The following is a 15,179-nucleotide window of genomic DNA, read 5'->3' as shown; positions in this document are numbered from 1 at the left end:
CCACAAATAATTGGATCCACAAATAGCCTCTCATGTTCACCGGGTGACAGTCGTCATTACCCACAAATGGGAACGGCGGACAAGATTATAAATGTATTGCAGAGAATAAACAAACTCTGTCAGTCGAAATGTCTTCCATGTGATTCATTTTGTAAACTTAATAATATCCTTTTTCATTAGGGGAAAAACTTCTCCAAATGTAATTGGTGTAGAGGGACTTTTTGTGAGAATCAGATACTTACACAGTCCTAATTATAACTCTCCCAGCTCAACTAAATCACAGCTTCATGCCTCACTCAAAAGTACCTGGATTTACTGTGTTTAAATTGTATGTGCTGGTGTGTGTACAGTATACACTATATCAGAGCACAGTGTATGTCTGTCCCTCAGGTGGTGTGAGATGCTGTTCCAAGAAAGTGCATTAGGGTTGGCTGTCTCTTTCTAAAGGTAAAAACTCATCTTGTGGTGGGAAATCAGGTTCCTCCAAGCTGGAAGATTAACTGGCTGTTGGTGCCTTGGGAGGTTTACGAGAATGTGGTTTACCACTGTACACCTGTAACTAACCTGCCTGTCATTGGACTTCATGCCCCCAAAGGACATACCCACTAAACAGCACAGCTTTTCATTTCTCTGTGAGATGCAGTACAGAACAGAACAAGACACAGGTGAGTATACTGTAAAATGAATGCATGTCACTATTCAACATGTATCTTTATGTAAACTACTTAACCTACTTGGAGCATTGTGAACGCAAGCATTTAGCTCTTATTTAGCTTATGTATTCCATGCGACCATGATGTTTATATTATGACTTCTAGTCTAAACCACAGTAATATGTTCTTGGGCCAGAGAGAATTGACTTGACATGTATTTTATGAATTCATAATGTAGGCGAGGAGTGTGCCAACCAGTGTACGTGTGCTTGTGTGTGTGTGTTTGTGTGTGTGTGTGTGTGTGAGAGAGAGAGAGAAAGAGAGAGAGAGAGTTAGTGTGTGTGTGTGTTTGCCTATTGTGTGGGCATACTTGTGTGTTTTTGTATGTGTGCGAGTGGATGAGTACACATGTGTGTGTGTGCATGTGTGTGTATGTGTGTGTGCATGTGTGTGTGTGTGCATGTGTGTGTATGTGTGTGTGCATGTGTGTGTGTGTGCATGTGTGTGTATGTGTGTGTGCATGTGTGTGTGTGCATGTGTGTGTGTGTGTGTGTGTGACTGTGTGTGTGCACGTGTCCATGTTCATACAGCAGCTCTCGTCGCCATGGACCCTTTGCTCCCCGTTGCATTCCGCTGACAACAGCAGATTGTGATCCCACAAGGCCAAATCCTCCCTCTCCCTCTCCTGTCTGAGTTGCCTCACGAAGAAAAATGTGTTGTCCACTGATAAATAATTAGTGTTATGCATGACTCCCCAGGGGTGAAACAATCACCCAACACACATCCAGAGAGTCGAGAGAGTAAACAGAGTGGTTGACTAGTGGCAATGACATCCTCATTTGCACACAAAACACGTTATGGGGGAGGTGCACACCACTGCAGTACTTGCATACATACAGTATATTAGATATACGGCTTCTTATCACAGGTTGACGTGAATGATGTATCAGTTCGGCACTGTGGATTATGATCCCAGTGAAGTATCCCTGCAAGGTCACCTGTGTAAGGAACGTGTAATGACCGTGCTTATTGACACATCACTCCCAACGACTAAACTCCTGTAAATAGTCAATCCTCTTAGTCATGGTTCTGTGAGAACTAATCAGTTTTCATCCGCTAAATTACCATTTCAAGAGACGTGTTATCCCAGCTGCTTCTCCCATAGCTATATTGGATAGAGAACATGTGGAACTGCAAGATATATTCAGTTGGGAGAGAGGAGATAGAGGCAGTCTGGATATAAAAGGGGTGGAGAACTGTTCAGTGTGAGATGAGAGGAAGCCAGGCAGAGGAGGAAGAAAAGGGAGGAAGTAAACAAGGGATGAAAGAGAAAAAAGAAGTGTGTAAGGAGAGAGAGGGAGAGGTGAAAAAAAAATCGGCAGATGTGTCAGACCGAGCCAGAGGGAAAATCGTGAGTAAACACAGCCATAAGGAATCTTGGGAGGACTGAGAGAGGAGAGAGGGAAAGACGGAAGGGAAAGGGGGGAGAAGAAAGAAAAAAGAGAAGTATGAAAAGATGAAAGAATATAGGGATGGCGGGCAGCATAGAGGCATCATCTCTGTAATGGCTCCTGTTGACAGAAGTGGCTGCAGCAGGCTGCCAAATCCCAGTGTAAACATGATGTTAATTAACACACCTGCAGCTCATTAGCCAGAGCTTCCTCCTACCGTACCTAAACAGGAGAGAGATGACAAGAGAGGTAGATGAGAGAAAGAGGAAAAGGGGAAGGATGAGAAAACTGATGGGATGTCATCAGACACACACACACACATCAGACACACACACACACATCCTCCCTATCCCTCTCAACACAACACTCATACACTCACAAATGACTCAGTGAACTATGCTTTGCCAACTTCATCACTGTATAACTAGACATGCCATCACACCCACAGAAAAGCGACTCATCATGCACCACCTCCCCTGACAAGATCCCCAGAGAGGTCTCCTTCACTGGGACCCAATACAGCCGAAAGGGCAGTTCACAACTCCACTCCAACAGACACTGTATTTCAGTCACACATGCTACTAGGGTCATTGCCTTCATTACATCTTCTAAATGTCACCGTCCCATCCAAAGACTTGGGAAAGGTTAGGATGCAGTTCTTTCTCCTGTGTGTGTGTGTGTGTGTGTGTGTGTGTGTGTGTGTGTGTGTGTGTGTGTGTGTGTGTGTGTGTGTGTGTGTGTGTGTGTGTGTGTGTGTGTGTGTGTGTGTGTGTGTGTGTGTGTGTGTGTGTGTGTGTGTGTGTGTGTCTGTGTGTCTGTGTGTGTGTGTGTGTGTGTGTGTGTGTGTGTGTGTGTGTGTGTGAGTGTGTGTGTGGACATGATAGCCCAGCCTTCAGCTATGAGGTAAATGTCCTGTGGAGAAAAGGAACATTAATATTCATTACTTGAGATTATTGCACCAGTGACAGGGTAGGGCATTGCAGCTCCCATACTTAGAGATAGCTGGCTTATTTTGGAATGGTTTATTAATCTATTGACAATTATAGATGCTTTATTTATTTACAATATAACAAGATTTATATGCTTGAATACAATGTAGTGTCTCGCACATATACATTTAACTGCAAAAATCAATGGTTTGCTGTATTGCAGTCATGGGAGTGCTTATATTTATTGGCAAGTTTTACCATGCAGATTACAGTACATGGGCCATGACTGCACTATTTAAAATGCCTTATGGATCATACAAAAGATCCGCTAATGTGGGAATGGGCCACTCATTAATCAACAGTGACATATTTATGGAAGTTTTTCTTGCCTATATGAGCCCTGATAAGCATATATGAATACATAGATTATATGTTATCCTCAGTTGAGCAATTAATGTGTCGTCTTCACTCATCAATACAATATGTGCATTGGATGACATGGAATATTAAATATGTCCTTCACAGGCGATGATCTGAGCCTTGATGTAGGACATGAGATTCACATAGACCATTTACCTCGTGGGAGTTTCATTGGAATTCCATGTGATGAATATTAACTACATTGAAGTAGGTGTTGCTGATGGGGAGTTCACTACATGGACAACGTGAACACAGTGTGAGTGCCTATCACGTTCACCTCCTGGAGATGGGCGGCAGTGTGCCTGAGTTTGCGTGAGGACCAATCACGCCACTATATTTACTTTAACTGAAGGAGAAGGAATCACCTTAAAGCACAGACAGGCTCAGAAAACACAAAGGGAAAGAACACAATCAGGATTCTTTTATAAGCGCATTTAAAGGGCCGCTGTAATCAAGATAAACACTAAGTTGTTCCCGGTTCTTATTAATGGCATAGCCATTTTCTGAGCTATCAGTGTAATTACACAGGGGTCAATACCTAATTTCTCCGCCAACAAGCATTTTCCTGACTGTCTCAAAAGGGTAAGTGTTTTCCCTTTTACTGTCAAGGGTGACTCAAGCCCATCTTGTGACACTAGACAGAGAAGAAATAATAATTTGGGTGAAGTTCCCCCCAGAGTTTGAATCATCTTAAATTAAAGGCAAACTACTATATTCAAACATATTTGACAAGCTAACTGCGACAAATGTAGCCACATTAGAGTCTGAAATCCGGATGTGTCAGTCTGAATCCTTCTCCAAAAACATGATGACCACTCAGGCCTTTGCCTTCATAATCTTTGCTTTACAAAAACATTATCTAATTTGGTCTGAAATTAATTCACTTTCAACAGCTATCTTTACCCATCGCCTCCATTACTGAACCACTCAGCTCAGAGACATCGGCGGCCCTTACCACCGCTACTGGTGTGTAGCAAATAAAAATGAAAACAGAAATAAAAATGTCTGAATTTGGTTGTCTCATATCACTTTCCCTAAAGGAGGCGACTGTACTTCAAACACTTATTCCAGAGACCCCATACACTGAAGGACAGGAAGCGCTGGGACAATGTCCTTCAAAGTGCAACAATTCCTTACTACACCACAGGGTCCCTTGTTGTCCGATGACAGATTCGATACTCTCCACAATATATCCACAAACAATCTATTGAGTAAGTCAATTGCCATCTCTGGGGGTGTGCCTGGGAAAATGAAATCCTTGGACCCAGAATGGGTTTTTTAATACTCCACTTTATTCCCCTGCGGTGGGGGCAAGTGAGGGTTAGGCGGTACAAACTAGCCAAGGCTAAAAGCTAACCCTCGCAAGGCCCCCCTCCCCCCTCCTCTCTACCAGTGTGACGCAAACCACACAGGCATTAGTCTCAAGCCATTTCACCCCACGTCTGAGTTAGCAAAAGGATTGATGAGATAATGGCGAGTCTGAAAAAAGAAGAAAGTGCCAGGGATGTGGAGGACGAGGAGGTTCGTGGAGGAGTTTTTATAGACATGCTGGAGACAATGAAGTAACCATGAAGGGAACACTTTTATGCATCATTTTTGTGGATTCAGATTCTATAGCGAAGCTGTGTGGTAAGCATCTGGGGGCCTCCATGAGAGCAAACATATGAGACTGTCATCATGCAGCAATAAATTCTGACCGACTTTAAAACATGTAATCATGGATTTATTCATGCCAGGTGCTATGAAGCACGTTGCATTGTGAATGTGATGGAAAGTAACAGAAGAACTCTGAGGCGTACACAAATCTAAATGTGAGATATATAAAGCCTGTGAGTATAAAGACATCAAAAAGAAGGGGAGGGAAGAGAGAGAGAGAATGGTAGAGGAGGAACTATGCTTTGCGAAGATCAGGCGACTGACAGCATTAAATGGGTTTCTGCTGTGGCAAGGTTATGGAATGTACAGCCATGGTAGAGACAGACCTCCCAAAGGTACTCTGTATCAATAGCTCGACAAACAGACACAACAGACACAAAGAAGAGCTTGCCTTACAGACGTCACATTCAACCCCCTAGGAACAGCATTCAACCCCTAACACATATGCACAGCCACGTCTTCAGATTAAGGTGCATAATATGCATATATAAATGTGCGTGCATATATGCGAAACATTCATTACATGCAGACTAGTTACTTTGAAATGTCATGACTCTTCCAGTGATAACCAACAACAGCTGCCCCTGCAAACAGTATCCAGCACAATGCTGTGAATTCCAGGCTGACAGCTTATGCTAATAGCCTGGTGATGCAGAGAGGCAGAGAGAAGCCAGGCAGGCTGACGGCCGTCTACACCACTCTGGCTTTGTCTGCCGTCTCTCTGGTAATTAGCCCTGCCATCACCACGCGTGTCCCTGATTAAAACGTTTCAATCGAGACGCTCCCAGGCACCATCGTTTCCCTGCGAGTGCGTCCGGGGGGTGTGGACAACAGTGTGATTGTTAATCAGGTTTAAGTGCAAACTGTTAAATAGGCAGTCTGTGTGTGTGTGTGTGTGTGTGTGTGTGTGTGTGTGTGTGTGTGTGTGTGTGTGTGTGTGTGTGTGTGTGTGTGTGTGTGTGTTACGTAAATGGGCAGTGTGTGAATGTAGATGTGTGACACTCTTCATTAGTTTGAGCTGAGTAGGTTTTTGTCTTTTGTTTTTACAACTCAATACTGCCATTTCATCAGCGCTCATAAAGTGTGTGTATATACACAATGTGTGTATGTGTGTACATGTGAATGTGATTGTTTGTGTGTGTGCGTGTATGTGCGTGTGTGACTGACATCTAGTCTTATGCCTGTTGGAAGGTACAAATACATAGGTGACTCTCAGGCCTATCAAAATGGCTGCTTGAGATCAAGGCATTTTGTTTGATCAAAGTGTAGGCTCTTTGCGTAGTCATGTCAATGCCAACCTGCACCTGAATCCAGTACTGGATACTGCAACTCCAGCTGCTGAGCCAATCGATGCTGCAGTCACTGTGTGTATGTGTGTGTGTGTGTGTGTGTGTGTGTGTGTGTGTGTGTGTGTGTGTGTGTGTGTGTGTGTGTGTGTGTGTGTGTATGTTTTGTGAGTGTGTGTGTGTGTGGTCCTGACTGCAGCAATGCGGCAACAGACACTCTTTCATCACACTCGACGTCTGAGTTCCAAACAGCGGCGGGTGGATACACACACTGAAGGCACTTGAGAAGGCTGAGACTGGCTCTGCAGAGAGAAGCAGAACTTGAAATATGAAATGCTACACAACGAGTAATGACAACTCCTTTACTCTCATAAACCCCTTCGCTTAGCCTGGAATAAGTGGGAACTAATGAATGCAAATGTTCAAATACATGTGTATATGAAAAAAATTACATTTTTTTTCAAAGAGGGGGACGCTACAACAGTCTTTAGCTTCCAGCTCTCATTCTGGTTATATAGAAATTCTATCTTTCCTTTCATCCCTCTCTACGTTATGTTTAAATTTAATTTTGTCACCTTTCATTGGCCGGTTGCGTAGCCAAAGAACTATGTCTAAGGGAGAGAAAGGTCTCTGTTGTGCAGATTGGGACGATAGGGACTTATATGGCACTGTTTCCATGGTAACAGCTCACGTTGTGTGCCACGTAGCATCCTTGAGTCAAAGGTATGGTCATGTGTCTTATCTGTTGGGCGTGTCAAAGTGAATGTCGCAAAGATGTAAGTTATGTTACAGTAATAGGGGCTTGCGTGTTGTTTACATGTAGGCCTAATGGTGGTGGTGGCGCATTTAAGTATGTGTGTGTGTCTGTAATGAACCAAGCCAGGTCTGCTTGTGTGGGTCCAATATCATCTGTGTCAGTATGTGTGCATTTATTTATGTGTGTGTGTGTGTCCTTGTTTGTCTGTGTATGTCAGTGTGTGTTTCTGCATCTTACAACATCCAAGCTTGTGTTTTGTGCATGTGTGTGTGTGTGCATGTGTGTGTGTGTGTGTGTGTGTGTGTGTGTGTGTGTGTGTGTGTGTGTGTGTGTAGGTGTGTGTGTGTGTGTGTGTGTGCATGTGTGTGTGTGTGTGTGTGTGTGTGTGTGTGTGTGTGTGTGTGTGTGTGTGTGTGCATGTGTGTGTGTTGTGTTTTGTGCATGTGTGTGTGTGTGTGTGCATGTGTGTGCAGGTGTGTGTGTGTGTGTGTGTGTGTGTGTGTGTGTGTGTGTGTGTGTGTGTGTGTGTGTGTGTGTGTGTGTGTGTGCGCCTGCGCGTGTGAGTGTTTGTGTGTGCCACTGTGCATGTGTGTGTGAGTTTGACCGAGCGATCTTGAACGGCATTGAGCATGTTTGCTCTGTATGTGGCGTGTGGGTTAAGGCCCTGTTCCCCAGGGGCCGTGCCATGTGTGCACATTTGAATGAAGGAGCAGGGGCAGAGACCAACAGTTAGGCACTGAGGCTCCATCACCTCTCTCCATCACCTCCCTCCATCACCTCCCTCTGTCTCAGTAGCATTAACAGTCACCACACATGGTCCTCATCCATCCCAGATTAATACTTGACGGCTCATCCTTAACACTAATGGCTCACGAAACAGCCCTGTAATTGCAGTCGAGTCGTGGTGATGCAGAGGATGCTGGGTGGCCTAGTGATAATATCCAAGGCCTGGTGTCACTGGATGTGTCCATTTGCGACAGACAATGACTTACTGCATTGGGGAGGATCTGCCTTGTCTGCTCTGACACAATAGATTTTCAGGTCAGTGGGGTCATATGTGTGTACAGGGGATTATTTGGCTGACCAGAGCAAAGAGGGTATTGGGTTACCTCTTGTGTGTTTTTGAAGATGATGGTTTTTTTCATAATCTTTTTTAGTCAAAATGTATTGTTTCTACAGAGGATGAAAGTGTATGTGTATTACAACAAAGAAAATGGCTGTTACAAGAGTATGGCTGTTACAAGTGTTGCTTACATAAGCACATGATTCATACAAGGTAATTATTAATACACGGCACTTGATTAATACATTCTTGAACAGTGTTTCGAAATGAATTCTATCAACAACCAAACAAATTAAAACACAAGAACAAATAGCACAGGACTATGCAGGACTGCGAATGCAAGGCTAAATGACATCATAAACCAAAGCAACAGATGGCATAGGCTTTCTTGAGTGTTGTGAGGAATACTCATAATGTTGTCAGCCAGTACATATGTCTATTTATGATATTGAAATATTTGAATAGCCTCTTACAGTGGGGGTGGAATCTACCTCATCAACCTTAACAAGGCATTTCAAATCAATTTCAACCAGCACTGTGTGGTCACGGATCACACGGAAAACACAATATGGGATTATGACGGCGTGGGAGGAGAAGAAAATCAACATCTGGAGCTCAGTTGGAAGCATGGCGTGGCAAGCAATGCACAAATAATGCATGAGAATGGAGAGGGCACACCATCACTGTGAAAGCCTGGGAAACGAGATTGGGAACAGGCCGAGTCAAAGACGCAGTGTCTCGACTAACTTGGCTCTTGAAAAGACCTGACAAAAGAATGAAATATTTGCCTGTCAGAAGTGTCTTTTTTCCCCTTCTTTTTTGTCTTTTGATCTTCTGCAGTCTGCTCCAGTGATGTGTTCTCTCTATTCAGAGGTTGAGCGTACCTCCCAAGGCACTACTCTGTAGGATCACAGCATGTACTGTAGCTCTTCTCTGTAGGATAACAGCATGTAGCTCTAGTTTCTTTTGACTATTTCATTCTCATAGATCTTGTTAGATAAAACCCTCTTGACTTCAATTTGTGATTTAGCATAAGCTTTTATTCAGACCGGTGTGTATAATACACTGACTTCATGCATATATGCACTTCTTTTCTCAGTGGGAATTGAGACACTCGATGTATTGTTAGCGCTGTGCTCCAGTAAAATGATGTGAAAACACCAAAGCTAACTTTAGCTTTGACTGTATCTAGGGGGACAAGTAACACTACTATGACCGTCCTATAATGAGGTAGGCACACTCAATAGCTGAGCCAGTGATGAGAGGAGAATGAGCTGGCCGTGATTGGTAGTCCAATTACCGTGGAAACGGGCATGGGGCGGACAGATCCATCAGCCGTTTCAACCTTGCCCAGTTCGCTCTCATCCATCAGACAGACTCATTTGCACAGAATAGTCACTGTGTTAAAATTGGAAATGACTCTTTTCTTCATGGACTAGAGTGGTGTATCTTTTCAAACTCAATAGAGATGTGGTCTTTCATATGACTCAGCTTATGCCTTCCCACCACATCATGTCATTCTGTGCACATCTTACCTTGAGGGCAGAGCATTTGAAAGTAATTTGATGTTCAGAGGTCCCACAGGCTCTGGGTTAATTTGTGAGTCCATATGCTGACTCGGCGAGAAGTCCCTTGAGGAGAATACAAAAAGGGCTCAGAGAAATGATTTAATTCAAGTTACGACTAAAAGGTGTTTATCCAAATATTTTATGAGGGTGCTCCCATCCATTATGTCTGAGGGTACGGGCAGCTATGGTTGATCTGCTTTGGATATGTCTCAAGCCCCTGGAGGGAGGCGGGAAAGAGTAACTGAACGGTTTCGGCACCTAACTTTTCAGAGCCTGGACCCTGTTCACTGATGCTTTGCCAACCAAGACACATATTTTCCTTCAGCTCTGCTAATAGTGTGCATGCCATAGTTAGAATGTATGGTGCCTGTCCAATGTCGACTGCTTGGTAAAGAATCATATTTTCCATGTCTTTCAGATGGATTGGTGATGGATTAGTGGGCTGGAAACATGCTGATTTAGCTCTCACCTTGGCCTCTTGTGGCTTTTCATGCTGTCATCAGGTGATGAATAAGTCTGCTCTCAATACTTCACTCCAGACTCAAGAGCAGCTTGGCTATGACACAGCAACATCACAATCATATAATATTCTATTAGTAATAATTATAATATTCTTCTATTCTGTGTTTTATTCTATTAATATTCTATTGACCTAATATGCAACCTCTCAAAAAGCTAAGATGATATTGTTCATATTCGATAATGGATGTTACTATTGATATGCTTTGTCAAAAACAACAAGAACTGCAATCGTATTAACAATTGCACAAGTAATCCCACAGATTCTAAAATAATTAACCATTGAAGGGGGTACTGTCTCAGTGGATGTAATACATACACCCCACATAAATTCAAACACATCTCGCACACAATCTCTCTAGTTCATTGTTTTTTTTATTTGGTTTTAGGCGCCATGGAATCTGGAGAATGTAAAAAAAAACACAGAAAGTGAAGATAAAGACATGTGTTCAGCCCTTTAAATGCAAGCCGACCTCACCAAAGACCAAGCAGCGTGAGATGAAATGAAAGACAGACCAGACTTTTACTTGACCAGACTTAATGATGAAATTCCTTGTAGTATTACCTTATATAAGAAATAACTCAGATGGAGAAAATATAATTGGTGCCATTTGAGTTTCCTGCCCTTTCAATTTAAAGATGTACAAGATGCACTGTTGCCTATTGACCAATGGTCGTGGGAAAATGTATGCAAAATCCCCTTTCACTTTCAATTAAATGATAAGGCTAATGAAAGTAATTAATATGCAATGGGGAGTGTAGAGAAGAATTTGGAGAAGGGCAGAGACTTTTTTCTATCGATCAAGCTATTGGCAGTGGAGTTTCTGAAAGAGCATCCACAGCATTTCACTATCCTCGTCTCTCTTAACGATGACCAGCATCTCAATTAAAGTCTGACAGCAAATGAGCTTCAAATATCATAGATTAATACGGCGGTTTTAATTGGCAACTTAATGCCTGAGCACCGCGGTGAATGATGCACAACCTGACACATGAAAATGCCGTAGTGGTTCTTAATGGATGGCAATAGTGGCAGCACTGCATCTTGACTTGAAGGACTGAAAAAATGTATGCCGCCATTTTCTGTCAATTTGGGCCAAATGTACTACTGCTCAGCATCTTTTTTATGCGAAGGAGAGGCAGTTTGGGCACTTGAACGATCCAAAACTACTTATGTCCGAACACTAAAGGGCAAACTAAGTTTTAACTGGATAAAGATCAGCTTCTTAAGAATTGTAAACAATTTGACATTGTAAGATTTATGTGGCAGTAGTCTGTAAATGCGATGCACCAAAGTATATGACGGTGACAGCTGCTTGGTCTCTTGTGATAACTGCTTTTTTATCCTTCAAAACACACAGTGCCTATGTATCCCATCTCTCACATTTTAATTTTTTGGTCTGAGACACAGGTGCGTTTCCCTGCCTCACAGAAAGGTTTAAAGCTTTTTAGGTTCATGGGACACACACAGACATACATACAGTGGGTATGTTGCAAAACAAAATATTACAGCAGGTATTAAAGCATTGCTGTTTCTCTGTCATTGGTTCTAGCCTTTAGATTCTAATTTTCTATCATTTTTTTTCTTTCTTAATTTTCTACCCGGTGAGCCAAGAGGTCAGAAGCATATGGTTCAGTCTATTGAGGCCAATATTAAACACGGGAGTCAGTTCTAGTTGGTACAGTTCTACTGTCTACTTTATCATATATGATCTCCTTTCCTTTGTCTCTGTCAATGTACCAGGGTCAGTAAGAGACCTTACACTGGTGAATGAATCAAATCGTATTCCTGTTTAGATACAGGAGGTGGGTGTTTCTTGGTGATGTAAAGACAAAATGGTTACAGTCTAACATTCAATTAACATGCTGAACTGAAAGGAGGGAAGTTAGAATGTCTTGAGGTTTTGAACCATATATATCGTACTCGAGGCTCACTGTGTATTTTACCTAATGAACATTTCCACATTAGTCTAATACTGCTTCAATGAAAATAAGATGCCAGACAATAACAATAAACAAGAGTGTGAAAGTAAAAAAACCAAACAAAAAACAATAATAATAATAACATTCATAATAACATTAATAATAATAATAATCGTAACATTTAAAAAAAAAATGAACGTCTTCATTTTGGCAACATTGCCTGCACATAGCAGGAAGAACATAACATTATGCTGGATAAAACGTAAGAAAACATAAGAGACATGTTCTGCAAACACAACCAGCAAACATTGTTTTTAAATTTCTGAAGAATGAGCAAGCTAAGGTTTACCACTACTAATAATCACATAAGAAAGGAGGAGGGGGAGGGGGAAAAGTTCAAACAACTTCCCATGTTACAAACGTCCTTCTTTTCTCTCTGTCTTTTGGTATCACAGTCGTCGCACTCAATCTCATAATGACATAAAAAAAGGACTCGAGTCACATCTCTGACTCGTTTCAACTGCAGCTTTTTGGTTAAACCTTTAACACTCATCTTGGTTTGCAGGCTGACCTTGTGAACAGTAGAGCCCTACAGGAACACCTCCTTTGGTTCTGCTTTTGGTTGGCATAGACCATGAACGCCCTTCACAGTACAATTCTTTGGTGCCAAGATCCTCATCTCGGCAAAGACCTTCAGATCGTATGACCAACCTCTTACAACAGAGGAAAAAGAATGTTTATCAGACATTTTTACACAGGAGGCTTTTCTGATACTCTTGAACAGATATTCTTTGGCCCATCTAGTCTTCTGACTTAATGTTTCTTTGTTGACATGGTTCTGCATCTAGAAGGTTCCGGTAAGCTTCTACTGTCCCAAGGACTAGCCAATCACAGAGCACACACACACCTATACAATCCCACCACGCCCTCATGCATACATGCATGGTCCTGTGCTTTGGTCACGAGGAAGTGGTACAGAAGATAAAGACTATGAATGTTAAAATATGTAGAAGGTATTTGGTCACATTATTATTTCATCTAAGTTCTTTTTGGCAATAATTCTACTGTCATATTCTTCATTATTCACATAGAAAATCTCCTTGAAAATATATCCCATTTTCATTTTGGTTAAAAGTTTTAAAAAGTTAAATGGTAAACTCAAAGCAAATGTGACAGTTCCATTTTAAAAGAGGTGAGCCTTGGTTAATCACTAACCTGTGTTTTTCAAAACTGTTAGTCAGCAGATTCCTAGCAATCTGCGTGTAACAATTGGCTTTGGTTCAGGGAAAGCATTTCTCATTGTGGCTACCCCTTAAAACAGGAACTATAAAAAACTTAAACTAGAATGGCATTAAGTATATTAAGAATGTTAGGAAAGAGAAACGGAACGAAAACCATTTTAAAATTGTACATCTTTGGATACCATTCAGCTTGGTTTTCATATAAAAAGTTTTTCTTTTTTTTTTTGGATAGGCTGTCAAGTAATGGAAGCTAGCCGTGCCCGTGCACGGTCGTGGCAGGAGTTACCGTGACGAACATACAAACATCAGTCTCCCAGGTAACCCCTGAAACACGGTCAGCCATCAGCTTGCGCCCATTCGTTCCCACAGTAACCGATTTGGCATCTGGAGAGCAGACCAGTTGGCTCGGCTCAAAAAGATCACCTGTTTGGTGTGGACAACAAAAGCCATCCGGTATACCTCAGTGGGATTGGCTCTTCAGTTAGGGGGTTTGGTGGGTCTTCTCAAGGTATTTTGGCATCAGAAGATCTCCTGAAGGATTCCACGGGAAAGGCCAAGAGCATCACCATAAGGCAAAAAGTCATGGAGACTCTCTTATAGGTCCATACTTCTCATAGGATAACCCTTCCAGGAAGACGATAAAGCAGAGGGTAGACAAGGCACCAGTCCATGCCATCTCCTGACATGGCACAGGCAGCACTTTTTTGGCAGAATCTGTTCCACTAGCAATCTATGGGCGTTAAAAAAGAAGAGAAAACACAGTGCTGTGCCTTCATTTCTTTTGGTAGCCTCAAGACAAAACAACTGGCAGACAGACTGCAACCGGAGGAAGAAAAAATCCTTGAGCATGAGAAGACATCCATCCACGGCACGTATTTGGATAAGGCAGATAGAAGAACGATCGGAGGAAGGAGGTGATGGAAGGCTGCTGCAGACGTTCTGAGCCCAGGGTCACACTCTCCATGGCAGTCAACCTGAGGGGCACCTGAGCTTGGGCAGAGGCTGGCACGGGACGCTGGCTTTGGCACACTGAGTAAGGGTAGGAGGGCAAGGGGGGGGGGGGGGTACAGGGCATTGGGAAGAGGGCATAGGGAAAGTGGCGTGGAAAGAAGGGGAAGGTTCTTTTCAGGGGTATTTTTGGCTGAGGTAGGCTTGCTCAAACAGCAGCAGGCAATTATTGGTCTCAACTATGGCTCGGACATTCTGAGGTAGCTATCTTTGGAGGTATTGTATGGAACTTTGGGGAAGGACTCGAGCCAGTAGGCGGGATAGGTGTGGGGTAAGGGTTTTAGTTATCTTTTGGAAGGGGGTTTAAGAGTAAACGGTTGCCTCTACAGTTCTTCCGAGTTGGCCTGCCTCGAGGCTAACATGGTGAAACGCAACACAATCAACTCTATCAGTCTCACACTTTCGCAAGGCTACAATAAAGGCCGCATCGTGTATCTGTTGGCATTGCAGAGCTAAGGCCAAAAACATGAGGAGACGGTCAAACAAGCACCTGTCCCCAACTTTTGAAATCTATACATTTTATAACTCCATAGTATGTCTGAATATTTGGCTCCAACTAGGGTTGAACCATCATAGTGCAGAAGCGGTACATAATATTACCACAGGACACCATTGCATTGGAGGGAAAGTTTTGGTTAAAGCAGAAAGTCCTGTGGTAATATAACATAGCTTTTCTCAGTATGGAACAGTACAGCGCTCTCTTCT

Source organism: Sprattus sprattus, assembly GCF_963457725.1.
Source record: "Sprattus sprattus genome assembly, chromosome: 4".
NCBI classification, from domain to species: domain Eukaryota; kingdom Metazoa; phylum Chordata; class Actinopteri; order Clupeiformes; family Clupeidae; genus Sprattus; species Sprattus sprattus.
Note: the sequence above shows the minus strand (reverse complement) of the source record.